Genomic DNA, 18,613 nt, shown 5'->3' with positions numbered 1-18,613 from the left:
TTTGCCAGCCTGACATATTAACCGCATAATGATCATGACAAACCATGACAGCCTATGGCTTAGCTTACCTACCTGTGCAGCACACATCCCTGACTGGCTCTAAAGTAATGGGAGAGGCTCTATTCCTGAACATGTGGCCACCATTACACCCGCAGACAGTCGCCCAGGGCTCCCAGTTGCTACTACCATCAGCCAGAAGTTATCCCAACGCCATCTTGGTACTCCCTGTCGACCGCAAGTCTGCCGGGCACCACCCCCATCGACACATCCATCTGGAAAGGGAAGCCCACAATACAGCCACAGGAAATAGACAAGGAGCCATCTTGAAAAGGGACAGCTGCCCTAACAACAATGCCAGCGTTTTGCAAGGGAAACAAAACATACACAGAGCGCCAGACTAAACAAATAGTGTGTGGGGCCAAAACTCACCAGGGAGGAAAGACTGGATCAGTCCCAACAAACAACAAGGCAGAACTTTTTTTACTTGCATCCAGAGTAGGGTTGCCACTCCCTTTATTTAAATACCACCTTTATCAGCCATAGAGCCTGTATAATTAATGTGTGTCCTGGTTTGAAGGGATGAGGTGGCAACCCTAATCCAGAGACCAGTATCCTGCAACCCAGTACCTCGACCTGGGGGAGGCCTCCCTCGTATAGGCGGTTTACACTCAAATAGAGGAAGCTTCGTCACAGGAGACGCTGAACCTGTGCGGCTAGCCAGATGAATCCGGCAAGGTGAGGACAAAAATTAAAATCTTCTTTCCAAAGTTATAACCGGTTGAGCATTTGAGCAACAAAAAGAGAATGCCGCCTTAGGGGAGGTGACTTATTTATATAGTATAACCAGTCCTGATTGGGTGAGGGGCGGAGCCTATAACAATACATGTCTGCTGTCATGCTTGTGCCAGAAAAATACTGATTTTAACTTTTAAACAACATGTGTCAGAAATAGGCTTGCTCCTTAAGGAAGTTAAGACCTGTACTACATTAGTGTAAAAAGGATGTTATTTATGCCATATAAAGAAGGGGCCCATTTGTATTTTGGAGGGAGTATGAATGAGTTAATTTGGCTGAGGTTAGCATATATAATTTAAAACGTAACTAGATCTGTTGATTTTTCATAAATAGTTATTTCATATATGAGGAAATAAATTCACAAATAGAGTTTTTATTCAATTATTTTAAGATTTATAGATTATTTCATATGAACTTTTTTTTTTTAATTTTTATTGGAAATTTGCAAAATTTACATTTACAATTTTAATACATTGATGCGGCTTTTTTTTAGTAACAATAGATGATTAATTCAAATTGATTTGATTGTTGAAATCAATGTAAAGATGGCCTTGCGAGGAATGTATATCATGCTACAGGCTCCAAGTTTCAATAGTTTTAGCATGCTGAATTTTTTTCTTTTATTTGTGACCCTAATGCAGTTTGTGTATTGCTGCTAGAGTCCCTGATCACTGCGGTCATGTATTTTTGGTGTGTCACCATTTAAAAGTTCCGGAGTGTGAGCACTTGTTCCAAGGTTAATTAGCTTGATTTGCAGCCTGGAAGCCAACTGTCAGAAGCATATAAAGAGCCATGATGCGGCGCAGCTCCACTCCTACTGATGAAGTCCACACCCCTGGGACGTAACGCATATAGAAGGCGGAGACTGGAGTGTGAGTCCATCTCTGTCCATGACTGTTGTTTGACACATGCGAGATTTAGCTAGCACTGCTTAAAGCAGAGTTCCAGCCTGTACAAAAAAATTAAAAGTCATAAGCTACAAATACTGTAGCTGTTGACTTTTAATATAAGGACACTTACCTGTCCAGGGATCCCACGATGTTGGCACCCTGCCCTGGCATTGCAAGTAAGGGAAACCGGCAGTGAAGCCTTCATGCTTCATGGCTGGTTTCCTACTGTGAATGCACGAGTTGCACTCTGCTTTCTGAATGGTCCTGTTGTCTTCTGGGACAAACACAGGTCCCAGAAGGCAGCTGGGGGAAGGAGGAGGGGCCGGAAATTACACAGATTGTTGTGTCAAAACCAGGTACCTGCTCCCCCCTCCACCCAAAAAAGTGCCAAATATGGCAGTGGGGGGGGCAGGGGTGGGGGGGGGGCGAGCAAGTGGGGCTTCCCTTTTTGGGTGGAGCTCCGTTTTAAATGCTTTTTACTGTCAAAAGAATACTCCAATCAGAATCCCAGGTGGAATCATGAAAAAAGTAATAGTAGCGCAGACAGCTCGCATATCATTTCATTATGACACACAAATATGAAAATAGTCCTTTAACGTTCAGATATGAAGATACACAACTTCACATAAAAACCTCCATATCAATGCAAAAGGGTAAATGGTCTTGCAACAGCCCTCTTCACCAAGTAGGGGTCACCAGTGTGTATCGGGGTCACCAGACAACAAATCCTCCACCATTGTGACATAAAGGGGGGATGGCAACTCACCAGAAATTATGGCCCACCTATTCTCATAGGAAAGGCTCACAAGCATATACATCTACTGATCCATTTTATAGATTTGATTTTTATATTTATGTATTTTAGTGGACTTTAAATTGTCTATTATATATATATATTATATACATCATAACCTGATTTTAATATTTTAGGAGTTTTATCACCTTGGCAGCATTTTATTTATGTATGTGCTTCAAGTTGTTTGAGTATTAATGTGATATTTAAGTAGTATATATATGTCTTGTTAATCAATATTTGCTGTTAGCAGATTTGGTACAGAAGTGCTGACACACAAATGTGCATGCAGAAATGCATCCAGAATGGATCTGGAGTGCATTTTTGTGGTGTGAACTGGCCCTAAGTGAGTTGAGGACTGACCTCTAAAGGCCCGTACACACGATGATAAAAAAATCGTACGGCAAATGATCTGACAATTTTTGGATCGTTAGTATAGTGCTTTCAACAGTTGATTTTGACTTTTCGGGCGACAAAACCTGGAGGTGCAGGCTATAAAATTTTTATCGTACATGAACATATTGTCCGATTTTCGTTTAATTAGTACAGTTTTCGTCTGAAAAAAATTGTAAGAGCAAGACTAGGCATGCTAGGGTTGCCACCTCATCCCTTTAAACCAGGACACAAATTATTTACACAGGTTATGTGACTGATTAAGGTGGTAATTAAACTTACTTGGTGCCTTATGTGCATTATATCAGCCACAGAACCTGTGTAATTATAATGTATCCTGGATTAAAGGGAGGACGTGGCAACCCTATCGCATGCTCGGAAATGAAAGAACACATATAAAACAATTCAACACATGACATCACTTCTGAAGTTGAATTCTGTTGTATGAAATTTTTCGTATGTTGAGTAACCTCTTCACTTTCTTCACTTTCCATATGAGACTAGCATGCAACAAAAAAAACAGACGAATATTTATCCGATAATCTGATCGTGTGTACCAGGCTTTAGTGGACTTTGTACAGAACCAAACCCTTGGGCTCTTATCTCAGCTGGAGTTCTTTCTGAACAGTGGTTTTGTTTCTTCTAGGGAACTATACTATTCCATTTTTTACAGCTTTTCACTTGTTATCCCGATCTCTGCACCCTGCGATCTCAGGGTTTTGGTTCTCAAAGTTCAACCACTTTAGTACCCTTTTCTCTTTTTAAATGTCTGAGTGGGTAAGACCAATGTGTAGTATGTAGTTCCTTCCTTGCTACCAACAGTTCTGATTGGGATTCCAAAGGATTTACTTTCAATAAAGTTCCTGTTAGGTACATTATGTTTTTTTACTGGTTTCCTAGCTTGCGTAAGCTTCCAAAAGCTTAAAAACACTATTTTGCTGTATTTTACATTTTTATACTATTTCTAATATTTTGCCAATTTTTTTTTTCTTTGGTCAAATGCTTTAAATATTTTTAATTATAGTTAAAAAAGGTGAAACAAATGTATCTTCTATCTCTATCGTCTACCTGTGTTTTTCACCAAAGTCATTGTAATAAATTTACACCTCTCAACATGCGTGGCTCTATGGCTGTTGGAGGAGCCCTTAAGGCCACGTTCACGTTGGTCCATTTTGACATGTCAAATCACATGTCAAATTGGCGCTGATTGCTGGCAATGGGACCGTCCAAATCGATGCTGCACGGACTTTGCGGTGCAGCACCAATTCCCATAAGTAGTTTTTGTACTACTTTTGGCGATTTCAATAGACATCTGTGCAGGAACCTGCACAGATATCTGTAAAATCGCCCCCGAAGACGGACTAAAAATGCCATTTTGAAATTGCGCGGCTTCAGCTGAACTTGCACAATATTAAACCTGCCTCAGTGTGAGCCTACACTTATACTTTAGGGTACAGGGATTAATTAGAAAGCTGTTATGTCTTCTGTAAAGCTCTGTGTAATGTTTCATCACTCTATAAATATAAGGCCTCGTACACACTGGATGGTAAAATTAAAGCTGTAGAAAGCTGTAGAATGAGTTTTGCAGCGTTTTTTCAGAAGCTTTTCTTCAGCGTTTTTTGCTGTTTGCGTTTTTTAGCTCTTTTTAAAGCAAAACCATACTCCTACAAAAGCTTATGACTCAAAAACGCTCATAAACACATAATAGCCCTGTTTTTCAGATTTTCTTTAGCATTTTTCAGCGTTAGAGTATTTTTACAGCTGAAAAACTCCTCTTTAAACCCACTAGTTCTTGGGGGTTTTCTAGCCTGAAAACGTCCCTGCCAAAAAACACTGATAACAGCCTGTGTGTGCATGGACACATAGGATAACATGCTGGGGAGTTTACTGGCTGCAGAAAAAAAACGCCTGAAGCCAAAAAACAGCAGCTGTAAAAACGTCCAGTGTGCATGAGGTCTAAGAAATAAAAGTGAATTACAGAACATTGTTCCTCCTTTCACAATGGACCTACCTTCCAGTTTCTAAAAAAAAAAAAAAATGTTATCTGTCATGTCTGTAGGAGACAATACCAATTTGTTTAGTCTCTCCTTCTGATTGATTGTTATAGGAAACACAGTTCCACCCAAAAGTGGAACTTCCGCTTACATGCTTCCTCCTACCCCCTCCGATGCCACATTTGGCACCTTTCAGAGGGGAGGGGGAACGGGTACCGATTTTTGACAGGTACCTTTCCCCACTTCCGGGAGACAGCGCCGCAGCGATGTCCCTTCGAAGTTCGGCCCCCTAATTTTTCCTCCTCCACCGGGCCAATTAGCAAGCACAGCGCGCTTTGCGCATGCGCAGTAGGGAACCAACTGTGAAGCCTAAAGGCTTCACTGCTGGGTTCCCTTACCCTGAATGGCGTAGGTGGCACCCAAGTGCCGATATGAAAATCGGCTTCGGGTGCCGACATTGCAGGAACCCTGGACAGGTAAGTTCTAATATTTAAAATTAAATTTTTTCATGGGAGGCGGAACTCCTCTTTAAGATATTATATTCTTGAGGTCTAAATAAACCTGCCTGTACCCGAATTGTATTAAGTAGCTCCAGCATGTCTATTCCTTTAAGCCTAGTACATATGGACCAAATGTCAGATGGCATAGCACCATTCAATCTAAACAGGCCAACATTCGGCCCGTGCATACTGCAGCCGGTCCGACAGAAGATAGCCGTTCAACCCACTTCTGTCAATGGGGCAGGAGTAAAAAACGTCTGCCGACCAGCTCCTGATCAGCGCTCTCAGCTGAGAGCTCTAAACAGAGTGTTCTTTCGGGGGAAGCCACCCCCCTGTCAGAACACAATAGCACTGCAGGGGAGATCGCTGTACTAACATCGGTTAGTACAGCGGCTCCTCCGGAGCTGTCAGTTTTTTTTTCAGCCCTGCTGGGTTGAAAGAGAAAAAACTTTTTATTTAAAAGATGCCTTTTTATTCTTCCGTAACTTGAAAATGTCAGTGCTTCTCAGCGGGGAATCAAATCAAAGTCTATAGTGGGAGGTGAATGTTGTTAGTACATTCTGTTCATTTTAGATGAATGTGAAGGCAATTATCGAAAAAGGAATGGAAATCAAGGAGAGGTAGCTTGGCCATTTAGCTAGGAGAGGGTCCTTGTAGTTTTATAGGCCACATTAAAAAAAAAAATCTTTTAAATTACAAGATTTAGGCATGCCTTAATTGGGTAGATGTATTTGCCTGTGGAATTGATCTTTGTTTTTTTAATTAGTTTGGCCAACATGAAACGGTAGCAGCATTTTAAAAAATAAGCCCTTTTCAGGTAGTATACCCACTTAAGGACTGCCCCACGTACATTTACTGCGGCAGGGCGGCCCTTAAGCGCAAAATCACGTACCTGTACGTGATTTTTTATAAAGGCTCTAGGGGGCGCATGCACGCCGCCCGAGCCATGCTTCCACTGTGATTGTTCAGGAGAATGACAGAGAGGCGGTATGCCTATATAAACAGGGCAGAACATAGTTCTGTCAGACAGGAAGAGAAAGATCTTGTGTTCCTACTAATCAGGAACAGAGATCCCTTGCTTATAGTCCATTCCCCACACAGTTAGAAAGCACTCCCTAGGAGAACACTTAACACTTTTGTTGCCCTTGGTGTTAACCCCTTCCCTGCCAGTGTCATTTATACAATAACAGTGCATATATTTAGCACTGATCACTGTATTGGTGTCATGGGTCCCCAAAAAGTGTCACTTAAGCCCCGTACACATGTAGCGATTGTCGGCCGAACGATCGGCCGTCTTTTGTCCGGTGCTGTCCTGTCGGTTGAAAAGTGCTAAAGACTGCACACGAATTTTGTCGGCCAACAACAGCCGACTGCAGAAGTGATGTCATGTGATGGTTAACTTTCCGTGTGTTTTTTCTTCTCTGAGCATGCCCAGTCTTGCTCATCTGCTGTTTGTCGGCCGAATTCTGTACTGACTGAGGAACAATCGGCCGTTCTGGTGTTGGCCAACAAAAATTTTAAAGCCTTCACACCAGATTCTGTTCGGCCGAAAAGTCGCAGTCGGTTGTCGGAAGCATCATACTAACAAGCCGACAATCGGCCGATCGGACGTTGGCCGAATATTTATGGCCGACAATCGCTATGTGTGTACGGGCCTTTAGTGTCAGATTTGTCCGCCCCAATGTCGCAGTCACTTAGTCCATAAATCTATCCCATAGTTTTTAGATGCTATAACATTTGCTCAAACCAATCAATATACGCTTTTTGGGATTTTTTTATTTACCAAAAATATGTGGTTGAGTACAAATTGGCCTAAACTGATAAAGAAATTAGATTTTTTAAAATGTTTTTATTGGATGTGTTTTAATGCAGAAAGTAAAAAATATTGATTTTTTTTTCAAAATTGTCGGTCTTTTTTTGTTTATAGCGCAAAAAATAAAAATCGCAGAGGTGATCAAATAGCACCAAAAGAAAGCTCTATTTGTGGGAAAAAAGACATCAATTGTATTTGGGTACAACGTCGCACAACCACGTAATTTTCAGTTAAAGCTACGCAGTGCCGTATCGCAAAAAATGGCCTAGTCATTAAGGGGGTAAAACGGTCTTCTGGAGCCGAGGAGGTTAAGCAGCAACAACTTTAATGAGCCAATTTAAAGAGCAAGACTAGGCTGAAAAGTATTGGAGACACAGGGCACAGGCAGGTGTTTTATTACAAGAATTAAGAGACTGCGGATGATAAAGCAGTGAAAATATATGGCAATAGCAGAACAGTTTTAATGAACAAGACAGGACAAAATGTACTAAAGACATGAGACATAGGTAGATATTTTACAACAAGATTTAAAATGTAAAATTGGCCAGTGGTAGCACAGTTTTAACAATGGAAAATATGTCAATCTAGTCTTTGCCTATCTTTTATTTTTACTTTAGGGATAGAGGGTGGGGCCATAGGTGTGCACAGTCTATTGCATTAGGGTGTGCATCCCACAGCTTTAAACACATATGTGTGTATGTGTGCGCATTCGTATATATACTGACAGTGTCAGTAGGGTAGAGATTGGTGTCAGTAGGGGAGCGGACGGTGTCAGTAGTTTTTATTTTAAATATTTTACTTTTTAATTTTTTTTTTTACAATTTTATTTTATTTTTATTTTTTTACAACTTTATTTTATTTCTATTTTTTTACAACTTTTTTAGGAGCCCCGTTAGTAAAATTTGGTGAATTATCAGGGGTTCAAACAGGGGGGATCTGTGGCACACAGGGTGACTAGGGTGGGCCCAGGCACACCTGGCTCACCCTGTGTGCACACCTATGGGTGGGGCAAATCCGAGTAATATAATGTCAGGTGGTTTAAGTGCATGCTGCTCTTTCACCTTGCCCGTTGAATACTCCAAACATAAAGACAGACCATATCAACATAAAATAACCATAAAAAAGCAATATAACCCCAAAATAAATGAAAAAACACATCCTTGAAACAGAGACCAACTTTTTTTTAATGGAAAGTCCTTCCAGCAAAAGAACAAAACATTTTGTTATGGACTGGACAGCAGTTAAAATGAATGCTGCCTTGGGAGATAGCCTGCATGAGTGTCCCCATAACAAGTGGCTTGCAATGGTGGGCACCCAGTGTGGTGGAGGGGGGGGAGCTAGGAGCCTCCAGGAGGATAGACCCGAGAAGAGGAAGATTGGGGATGCTCTGTGCAAAACCATTGCACAGCGTAGGTAAGCATAACATGTTTGTTATTTTAAAAAATTAAAATAAAATGTGAGCCTTTACAATAATTCCAAAGGCCCTTTCACACAGGCTGTCCAATCAGGCCTGTCAGTTTTTCAGGCGGACCGGATCAAACCCTCCATTCATCCCTATGGAGCAGCGGATGTCAGCAGTGACATATCAGCTGACACCTGTCGCTATCCGATCCAATCCTGTCCTTCAAATCCAGATGGATGGTGGTCCTATTTTCCATCCATCTGGCGGATCAGATATGATCAGGTGAAAATAGACAGGTGGTCCGTATTCACTTGAATTCCCCATAGGGGGGAGTGGGACTTTGACTGTCTCCGCTCTGCACAATGAGCGGGGACATACCTGTCATCTGCCTGTTTAGTGGTGATCAGCAGAGCGAGACCCCGCTGGGCAAGCAGGGTTCGTCAGGTGGAGGCACCTGTGTAAAAACAAAAACCAAAAAAACAAGAAGAACAAGAAGCAAAAAGGCACAAAATTAATTGATTATCCTAAAAGCTAGCAATCAGAAGTAAAACACCTTTTCCTAAATGCCCTAATCTATCCCTATGCAATTTTCCCTTCCCCTCCCTACAGCAGCCCTGTGATATACTGACACCTGGACCATTTTTTATTGTGAGGGGCTGGCCTATTCAAAGCCCCACATTATTGACCCTTCTGAGTCTGCTGGCCATGTTTCCAAGACCATGCAGCAGCATTCTGATTGAAAAAAAAAAAAAAAAAAAGTCTGGCAAATTTGGGCATAAAATGATCAGGGCTGTAAATTTTGAACCATCGGGATTTGTTGTGATTGTTGTATACTAGGAGAGACAAGTACAGAGCCAGTTGCAGTGAAGTTAGTGAGATGGTCAATGGTGCATGCTGTGACTAATTAGGCCTTATAAATGGAAGCAGATGAGGAACTATTGGATTCTTCCTTTCATGTTTTCAGTATATTATGGAAGGATGAAAATGAAATAGCAGTTTAGTGAAAAGGTAGACAATGGGATTTTAAAGGTGCCACACACAAGATAAAGTATAAAAAAGCAATTTTTTATTGTAACCATCAAAATATTTTTTCAGATAAAAATGGCAGAAAAAAATTAATTATACAGTACTGCTGTAATGTATTCATCTCTACATATTTCACCAGACTATGGCTTCTTTAGGAGATTTTTGGAATATTGCATAACAGTTCACTTATTCATCAATGCAGTATAAGAATATCAGTGATCGCAGAGAGGAAAACAAGGGCCCAAGATCATGAAATAAAGTCAATAAAAAATCCAGATAATGATTGTGTGAAGTTCCCAGAATTCCAATATCTAGGTTTAAACGAATGTGGGGGGGGGGGGGGAGACTTATTAGGCCCCCCTTTACCTCACGGGCCGTGGCGTCTGCGCTTTTAATTAATTTTGAGGTGATTTGAATGGGGCTTACTCTCATAGGTCATGACCTTGAAGGTTCTGGAAGGTTAGAAAGGTCAAGTGAGGGTTGGTCAGTTTAGGGCCACATGACCTTCAAAACCTTCTGGAAAAGCTATGGGGCTTATTTAAGCAGCCTCCCTGACAGGATTTTGCCAGTCACCTCTTCAAATCCCCCTTTCCCTGTCGCGGCCGGTTTATGTGGTGGGTCCCTTTGGTTTTAAAAAAATAATAAAAGCAGACATGTGAGAATATGTTTAAACTAAATGCTGGATTAGCCCGAGTCTTAGCGTCTGGGTTGAGTGTTGGTGATTTATGAATAAGTTTGATGTTGAAGATATTTAAGGTTAATAAAGTTTGATGATAATAAAAAATTTAAATTTAAACCAAAACTAGGCCGCAGCCTATTTTGATCCATATTGCTCTGTGTGGTCTGTTTATTTGTGCATGTTATCAGGTTTTTTTAGCCTGTCGCCTGGGGTCCAATGAAGGTATGGACATGAGACAGACCATAGGTCTCCACAAAAAACATTATGTCCAGCATACAGAGATGTGTCCCCTCAAGGCAGAGGTGCAGCATTAAATAGGAAGTACAGGAAATAGCAGTTCTATAGGTTCTAGTTACATTTAAAAAAGATACATTGTTTTCTATAGAACTCCATCTAACTATTAGGCCCCGTTAACACTGGGGCGACGCTACTTCCCGGGGCGACCTCACAGGTCGCGGCGTGCTGCTCGCACCGCGACCTCGGAGCGGCCGGCACGGACTTCATTGCAGGTCGCTCCAGGTCGCCCCAAAGAAGCTCCGGACCCTTTTTCTAAGTCAGAGCGACTTGTGTCGCTCCTATTAGAACGGGTCCACAGCTTCTCTATGCCAGGCGACCTGTCAGGCGACCAGGTCGCCTGACAGGTCGCCCCCGTGTGAACGGGGGCAGTTGACTGCAGTGAGTTAGGGGAAAGTCCTGTGTGCTGCAATTTGCTGCTGAGTGGTTCCATTCAATAAAAGGCATTCTTCAAAAAGTGCAATTCCTGTTATGGTACAAACAATGACTCCTGAACCCAGGTACAAATTACATTTGGTTGGTGGTGGAGAAATAAAATAAAACAAGGTTGGCATGTGAACCAGCGCTATGCTCTGTGTTCATATTGATGCCACGTAAAATAAAACCAAAACCAACCCTCTTTCCATGCTGAGCCATTCACTGCAAATTCTTTTTGTTTGGAACAACGATGATCTATTGCACTTTCATATTTGACTCGTGCCCAAATGTATAAAACGATATAAAAATCATACATATTATTAGATTATTACATGCCGGAACTTTGTTTATAACTGCTGTAGCATACATGAGTGATGATGTACCTCTGTTGAGTATGTCAGCTGGTTGTGTTGTTCACTTCTTTAGTGAAATAATGTGTCCTTTTAGTCCTCTTCATTTATAAGCTGCCCACCTGCTTGTGTACTTCCTCTTCAATAAAAGACAGTCTCTGTGGGTCAACAGCTGGAGAGTGTCACCACAACACACTTGGGGACATCATTAGCCTTCTCTAAATCTGACTTCTCTCTTTGCACAGGAGTAACAGGTGTGTTATTAGGTAGAATCTTTACTATTTGTTTGGGGATCCCCCCTATGCACATGTCACTAACAGTCAGAGCTCTTAAGACAAAGACTGCTGATTGATTTCACAAAATGTCTGCAATCAGCATTTCCTAGAAACGTTTATCTATTCCGAGAGACTTCAGTTTTTTGGGTATGAGATAAGGCTAATTCATTATGGGGTCAAACCTACAGCAATCCATTACTGTCACAGTGAGAGGAATCTTAGAAATGTAATCAGAAATCCAACAGGACCTGTAAGAGACTCCTTGTCATGGCTGTGGGGTAGAGCTACAAAATTAGGTTCAGATATCTTTGTATCAGAGCCCCTTGGAAGATATAAAAATCCAGATACTTTATGTCAGGGATCCTCAAACTACGGCCCTCCAGCTGTTGCAGAACTACATGTCCCATGAGGCATTGTAAATTCTGACATTCACAGACATGACTAGGCATGATGGGAATTGTAGTTCCTGAACAACTGAAGGGCCATAGTTTGAAGACCCTTGCTTTATGTCAACAATGGCTGGACTAATGTTTAAGGCCCTCTTCATGTGTTACCACTCAAAAGGTGCCATCCACTTTCCCATGCAAAAGAGTTAAGATTAGGCAACCAATTATTTTAAATTGAAGTAGAGGTGGAAGTGAGGTGATAGATAAATTATTATTATTATTATTATTTTTTAGTAGGTAGTTTAAAAATCCTTGTGTCAGCTGGATAGTCTTAGTTTAATAGCTCTTCACAAAAATGCCACCCCCCCTCCAGATATGGGGTCAACTCTTCTGGGAAGGCTGTTCACTAGGTTAAGGAATATGAGAATTTTTGACCATTCTTCCAGAAGCGCATTTATAAAGGTTAGGCACTGATGTTGGACAAGAAGGCCTGTCCTTTTGAGGTCAGGACTCCGTGCATGCCAGTCAAGTTCCTCTACCCTGAACACGCTCGTCCATGTCTTTATGGACCTTGCTTTGTGCACTGGTCAAATCATTTGGTGGGGGGGGGTAATATGGTGTGGGGTTGTTTTTAAGGGGTTGGGCTTGGCCCCTTAGTTGTAGTGAAGGGAACTCTTAAGGCATCAGCATATCAAGACATTTTGGACAATTTCATGCTCCCAGCTTTGTGGGAACAATTTTGGGATGGCTCCCTGTTCCATCATGACTGCGCACCAGTGCACAAAACAAGGTCTATAAAGACATGGATGAGCGAGTTTGGGGTGGAGGAACTTGACTGGCCTGAACAGAGTCCTGAACTCAACCCAATAGAACACCTTTTGAGTTAGAGCGCAGACTGCAAGCCAGGCCTTCTCATCCAAAATCAGTGCCTGACCTCACAAATGCGCTGCTGGGAGAATGGTCAAACATTCCCATAGACACACTCCTAAATCTTGTGGACAGCCTTCCCAGAAGAGTTGAAGTTGTTATAGCTACAAAGGGTGGGCCAACTCAATATTGAACCCTACAGACTAAGACTGGGATGCCGTTAAAGTTCATGTGCGTGTAAAGGCAGGCGTCCCAATACTTTTGACAAAACATTGTATTTCAGCCATAAGGAGCACTAAACACAGACTGAAAATCCAGAAATCTAATTTAGTGATTCCACAAATGTCCAAAAGATCTATAGATGTGACGTTTTTGATGTGTTTTACTTGTATTCCTGATGAAGCGGACTGTTTGGCCCCCGAAACATGTTGACTGTAATTCATTGTCTTTTGGCCTCTCAACATGTTTGTTTGGTGCTCCTTCTGGCTCAACTACAATGTATATATACAGTATACATTAATTTTAAATATCACAGCTGTTTCCAATGGTTTTGAGAAACAATGAGATAAGCCACTGTTTCTCTATTCTAGTGCTCGGGTACTATTATGGTATTATGTTTTTGCCCAGGGAGAACACCTGTAGTTTAGGAGGGCATCATTTTACCTTCCTTAGCTGGGCACTTTGCTGTTCACATTAGACTAAATTCACACCAATATATTTTACATATATACATACAGTATGTTACCTAATACCTATATTAAACTTTATTTTCAATTACCCTCTCTTGCACTTATACATTCTTCAATTTTGGCTAGTTACCACATTGGTAAGGTGTTTGTATTATTTTCTGACCCTCTGACATCACACGCTCCCAGTCTTTGAGTATGCAAAAACGACATCAAAGAACATATTTTTGAATTTGGTAAACCAGCATTTGGGTTTTGGCATCATGAGCCTGGCACAGTTAATCCTAGTGTAAGGGTCCCAGTCTCACTGTGAAGCCTGTGCCCCCTTATGACTCTAACAATCAACCCTGTAAAAACACACAGGAGGGTGCAAACGCCTATTGAATTACCACCACCAATATTTATTGACGTCGGCGCGACTTGCAAGGACTTCATATAATGAATGTCAATGTAAGTCGCTCCGATGTCGCCCCGAAGTAGTACAGGAGCTACTTTCTAAGTCGGAGCGACTTGAGTCGCTCCTATTAGAACGGTTCCCGTAGCACTGCATGGACCGCGACCTGTCAGGCTGACCAGTCGCCTGACAAGTCACGGCAGTGTGAATGGGCACTAAAAGGAACAGTATCATATCACAACTTCAGCTGTAAGGCGATATCATCTAACCATGTACACCACAGTTGTAAGGCTGTGCTCTGAAGAAGGGGGCGCATCCCATGAAACGCGTAAGATTAGCACTGTTGTATTCACATTTAAATGACATCTCCTTATGGCTGGAGTTGTGAAATGATACTCCTATTCCTTTTATTCCTTTTAATTTTTGTGAGTATGTTTTTGTCATTTGGATCCAATAAATAATAATGGTTGTAATGCACTAGGCATTTGCATCCTCCTCTGCATTTTTACAGTTTGTTTTAAGATTTTCCAATCTGAGGAGGGCTGCACTGGGCGGAGCATTATGGATCATGACACCACTGGACATATAACAGTCTGAGCGCTGGAGTTCCTTACTGGGGATGTAACAATCAACCTTACACAGATCTGCATCCTAACCAAGCTGTAAGCCAGTAACCTGTAAAAGAAAGTATGTCAGCTGCCATTGCCAATCTTGTTTTGAAAAAGTGTTGCTTAGCCTTTTTTAAATGTTCTATCAAAGAGACATTAATTCATCTTTTGATTATTCGATTTTTTTTAAACCTTGGGAAAAAAAAAAAGTTTTTTCTTAAATATTTTTATTCCAGTTGTTTTTATACGGTAACATAACAAATTCGATTTTTTATTGTTTTTTTGGGAGGGTGGAGGTCTTTGCATTTTTTTTCCTGCTTTTTGTTTATGCTTTTTTGTGCTTAGATTACTTTAAACGCCAACGTCTTCTTTAAATTCCACAGGTCTTTGCGGTCTAATCACACTGATTACAGACTTGCTATGTTTCTCATATAATGTAGCTTTATAGCAGATCCGCACACATCTGATAATTCTTTCTTTATCTAACAAGACAGCCGAAGATGCATAAAAACTCTCCCTTATGCCTGGGATCTCCATCCCTATGATTAAGCTCAGAGGGGCGGAGCGAAACGCGTTGGGGTGTGGCCTGGTCGGAGTCCAGGCTAAGGTTGCCATTTACTATTGATCCCTGGGATTGTACAGATGTGCTGCTATAGGGAGATCTTCCTTCACACTTAGCAATCACAGGAGCCGGGACGAGCTTCCTCCAAGAACAGCACTCTTATCGGTGGACATCAAAGACTTGCACCCCTTTGGAGAGCATAAGTGGCACATGCATTGGGTCTTTTTAGTCACAAGGTGTAAACCTGTAATCTGTATAGAGAAAGAATATCAGCTGCCATTGCTAATCTCGCTTTGAAAAAGTGAGTTGCATAGCTTTTTATACACCTAGCGCTTTTTCAGAGTAACCCAAAACAAGCATGCAGCAAACAAAATTAAGTCAAAACTCCTGGTCAGGCAGTTGATAAGGGTAGTAAATGCCAGGCTTTTGTGTAAACTCTGACTCCAAACCCTCAAGCTGAAAAGCTGAACAATGTAAGACTGAATAAGGCAAGATTTGCTCTACTACAATAATTCCATGTAGATTTAGCCCCCCTTTACATTGGGCCGATTTGACATGGGATTTGACATATCGGAGCCTATTGCCGGCAACAGCCGCACTGATTCCGAAAAGTAGAACCTGCACTACTTTTTGCGACTTCTGGGGCAATTTCAATAGACATCTGGGCATGAACCCGCACAGATATATGTCAAATAGCACACAAACTTAATTTGGATACACACTATACAACTTTTGTTGTTAGATTTCCTTTAGATTAAAGCCCCGTACACACGTACCGATTGTCGGCCGTAAATATTCGGCCGCCGACCAATCGGCCGATTGTAGGCTTGTTAGTATGATGCTTCCAACAGCCGACAGCGCATTTTCGGCCGAACAGAATCTGTCATGCAGACTTTAAATTTTTTGTTGTCCGTCACCACAACGGCCGATTGTTTGCCAGTCAGTACAGATTTCGTCCGACAGACAGCAGATTAGCAAGACTGGGCATGCTCAGAAAAGAAAAAAGACCAGGAAAGTTAACCATCACATGACATCAATTCTGCAGTCGGCTGTTGTTGGCCGACAAAATTCGTGTGCAGTCTTTTGCAGTTTTCAACAGACACGACAGCCCTGGACAAAAGACGGCCGATCGTTCGGCCGACGATCAGTACGTGTGTACGGGGCTTTACCCTCAACTATGTAGTGCAAGGGCCTGCCTGACTGCATACAAATTGAAAGTGTTTAGATTTGACCTCATATTATATGGTTTTGGTAAATCTAAAGACAAAAATCTAAAGACAATTGTATAGTGTGTATGGCTCATTACAATGACATGCGGGTTAGAAATCATGTGAGTTCAGCTGAACTTGCACGATTTCAAACCTGCCCTCAGCAGGGCCGATCCTAGGGTAATAGACGCCTGGGTGCAGAAATATTTATGGCGCCCCCTGTGTGGGCGTGGTCATCTTACTAACTCCTCCCCTTTCCTAATGGGACCTGGAGGGGGTCTCTCCAAGGAACACAGAGAGGGCCTCTGTTAGAGAGTCTGTTAGAAAGAGCCTCCACCAGGCCCCATTAGAGACTACAATGGGGTTGTATCATGGGACCTGGAGGGGGGTCTTTCGAACAGAGGTCATCTTTGTGTGCATTTTAAAGTCTATGTTAGAAAGACCCCCCACCAGGCCCCATTAGAGACTACAACGGAGTCTAATGGGACCTGGAGGGGGGTTTATCTTACAGAAGCCCTCTCTGTGCCTATTGGAGAGTCTCTGATAGAAAGAGTCCCCTCCATCCCCGATGAGAGACTACATTAGAGTGTCACCGAACAATAGAAAAATAAACAATATTATATTAATAGCACTTTGATGCCCAGGCCCAAGACTAGAAGACTTCACTTATCTTAAATAATGGGTACTGGGGCTGGCTGCTGGTCCTGGGGCCTGGCTTCTGGGGCTTTGCTGCTGGTCCTAAGGTCTGGCTGCTGGGGCTGGCCTGCTGGTCCTGGGGTCTGGCTGCTGGTCCTCCTGATTCCTGGCTGCTGGTCCTGGTTTTTGGGGCTAGGCTGCTGGTCCTGTATTCCGGCTGCTGGTCCTTGGGTCTGGCTGCTGGGGCCGGCTTCTGGTCCTGATTCTTGGCTGCTGGTCCTGGGGTCTGGCTGCTGGTCCTGATTCTTGGCTGCCTGTCCTGATTCCTGGCTCCTCTGTGGTGTGCCGGGCTCTGTGGTGTAAAGCTCTTGTGTGACATCTCAGCGGGGCTGCGGATGTCACTGTGAGAACGGCGCCTCCATAGTCCTGGCTCACAGGCGGAGTGATATCAAATGCACTCCGCCTGTGAGAGGAGGAGCCGTACAGAGAAAGTAGGCGGCTGCTGTAGAGAGCAAAGCCATTGCTTCCTCTGTATGGCTCCTCCTCTCCAGGGCTGGTGCAAGGATTTTTGGCCCCTAGGCAAAATAAAAATTGCTGCCCCCCCATATGCTCGTGAATGTGCGGTACAATGCGCATTATTAGTACACATACACTTCCATAAGCCTAAAACGTTTTACTATGCATTAAACTTCAGTCTAAGTTACAGTCAGAGCATGTAATGTACACTACACATACACTTCCATAATGGTCATGTGACATCACCGTCATGTTATGGAAGTGTATGTGTAGTGTACATTACATGGTCTGACTGTAACTTATCAAACCCAGTGATCACACTGTGATCAGCCCATACACAGGCAGGCACTTTAATTCATCTGTCAGTGTGGGACTGAGATATGTCCCCTGGTAAAGTCTGCCTCCCTCCCAGGCTCTGCTAATCAGTGTCACAAACTGCCAGCATACACTAAAACTTCAGCAGGCTCAGGCTGTGGGATGGCCGAGTCACACTCACACACATGCCATGAGACTTCTTCCTCCTCAGCTCCGCATGGGAAAAAGGGGCTGGACTGGAAGTCTCTGAGCAGCCCCCAGCCTGCTTGCAGTAACAGACTGAGGAAGATTGTAAGGAGAGGCAGCTGCTACATTACACTCAGCGATCCATCCATCCATCCCATCAATGTTTACACCTCACACCTCACCTGATGATCTGTCATTGTCATGTGCTTGCCTTTTTAAAGCTGGAACTCTCACCTGGCATCTCCCTCTGTCCTGTCTTCCTCCCCCACTGTCGCCCCTTCCCTCAGCTCACAACTACAAACATAGGCGTGCGCAGCCTATGGCATTAGGGTGTGCACCTCAAACCAAAGCTCAAACACACACAGTGTACACACACAGTACACACACACACACAGTATATACACGTATACACACACACACAGTATATACACAGTATACACACAGTATACACGCACACAAACAGTATACACACACAGTATATACACGTATACACACACACAGTACACAAACACACAGTATACACACGTATACACACACACACACAGTATACACAGTATACACACACACAGTGTATATACACACACAGTATACAAACACACAGTATATACACGTATACACACACACAGTA

Source organism: Pelophylax lessonae (assembly GCF_965119305.1).
Source record: "Pelophylax lessonae genome assembly, chromosome: 12".
NCBI classification, from domain to species: domain Eukaryota; kingdom Metazoa; phylum Chordata; class Amphibia; order Anura; family Ranidae; genus Pelophylax; species Pelophylax lessonae.
Note: the sequence above shows the minus strand (reverse complement) of the source record.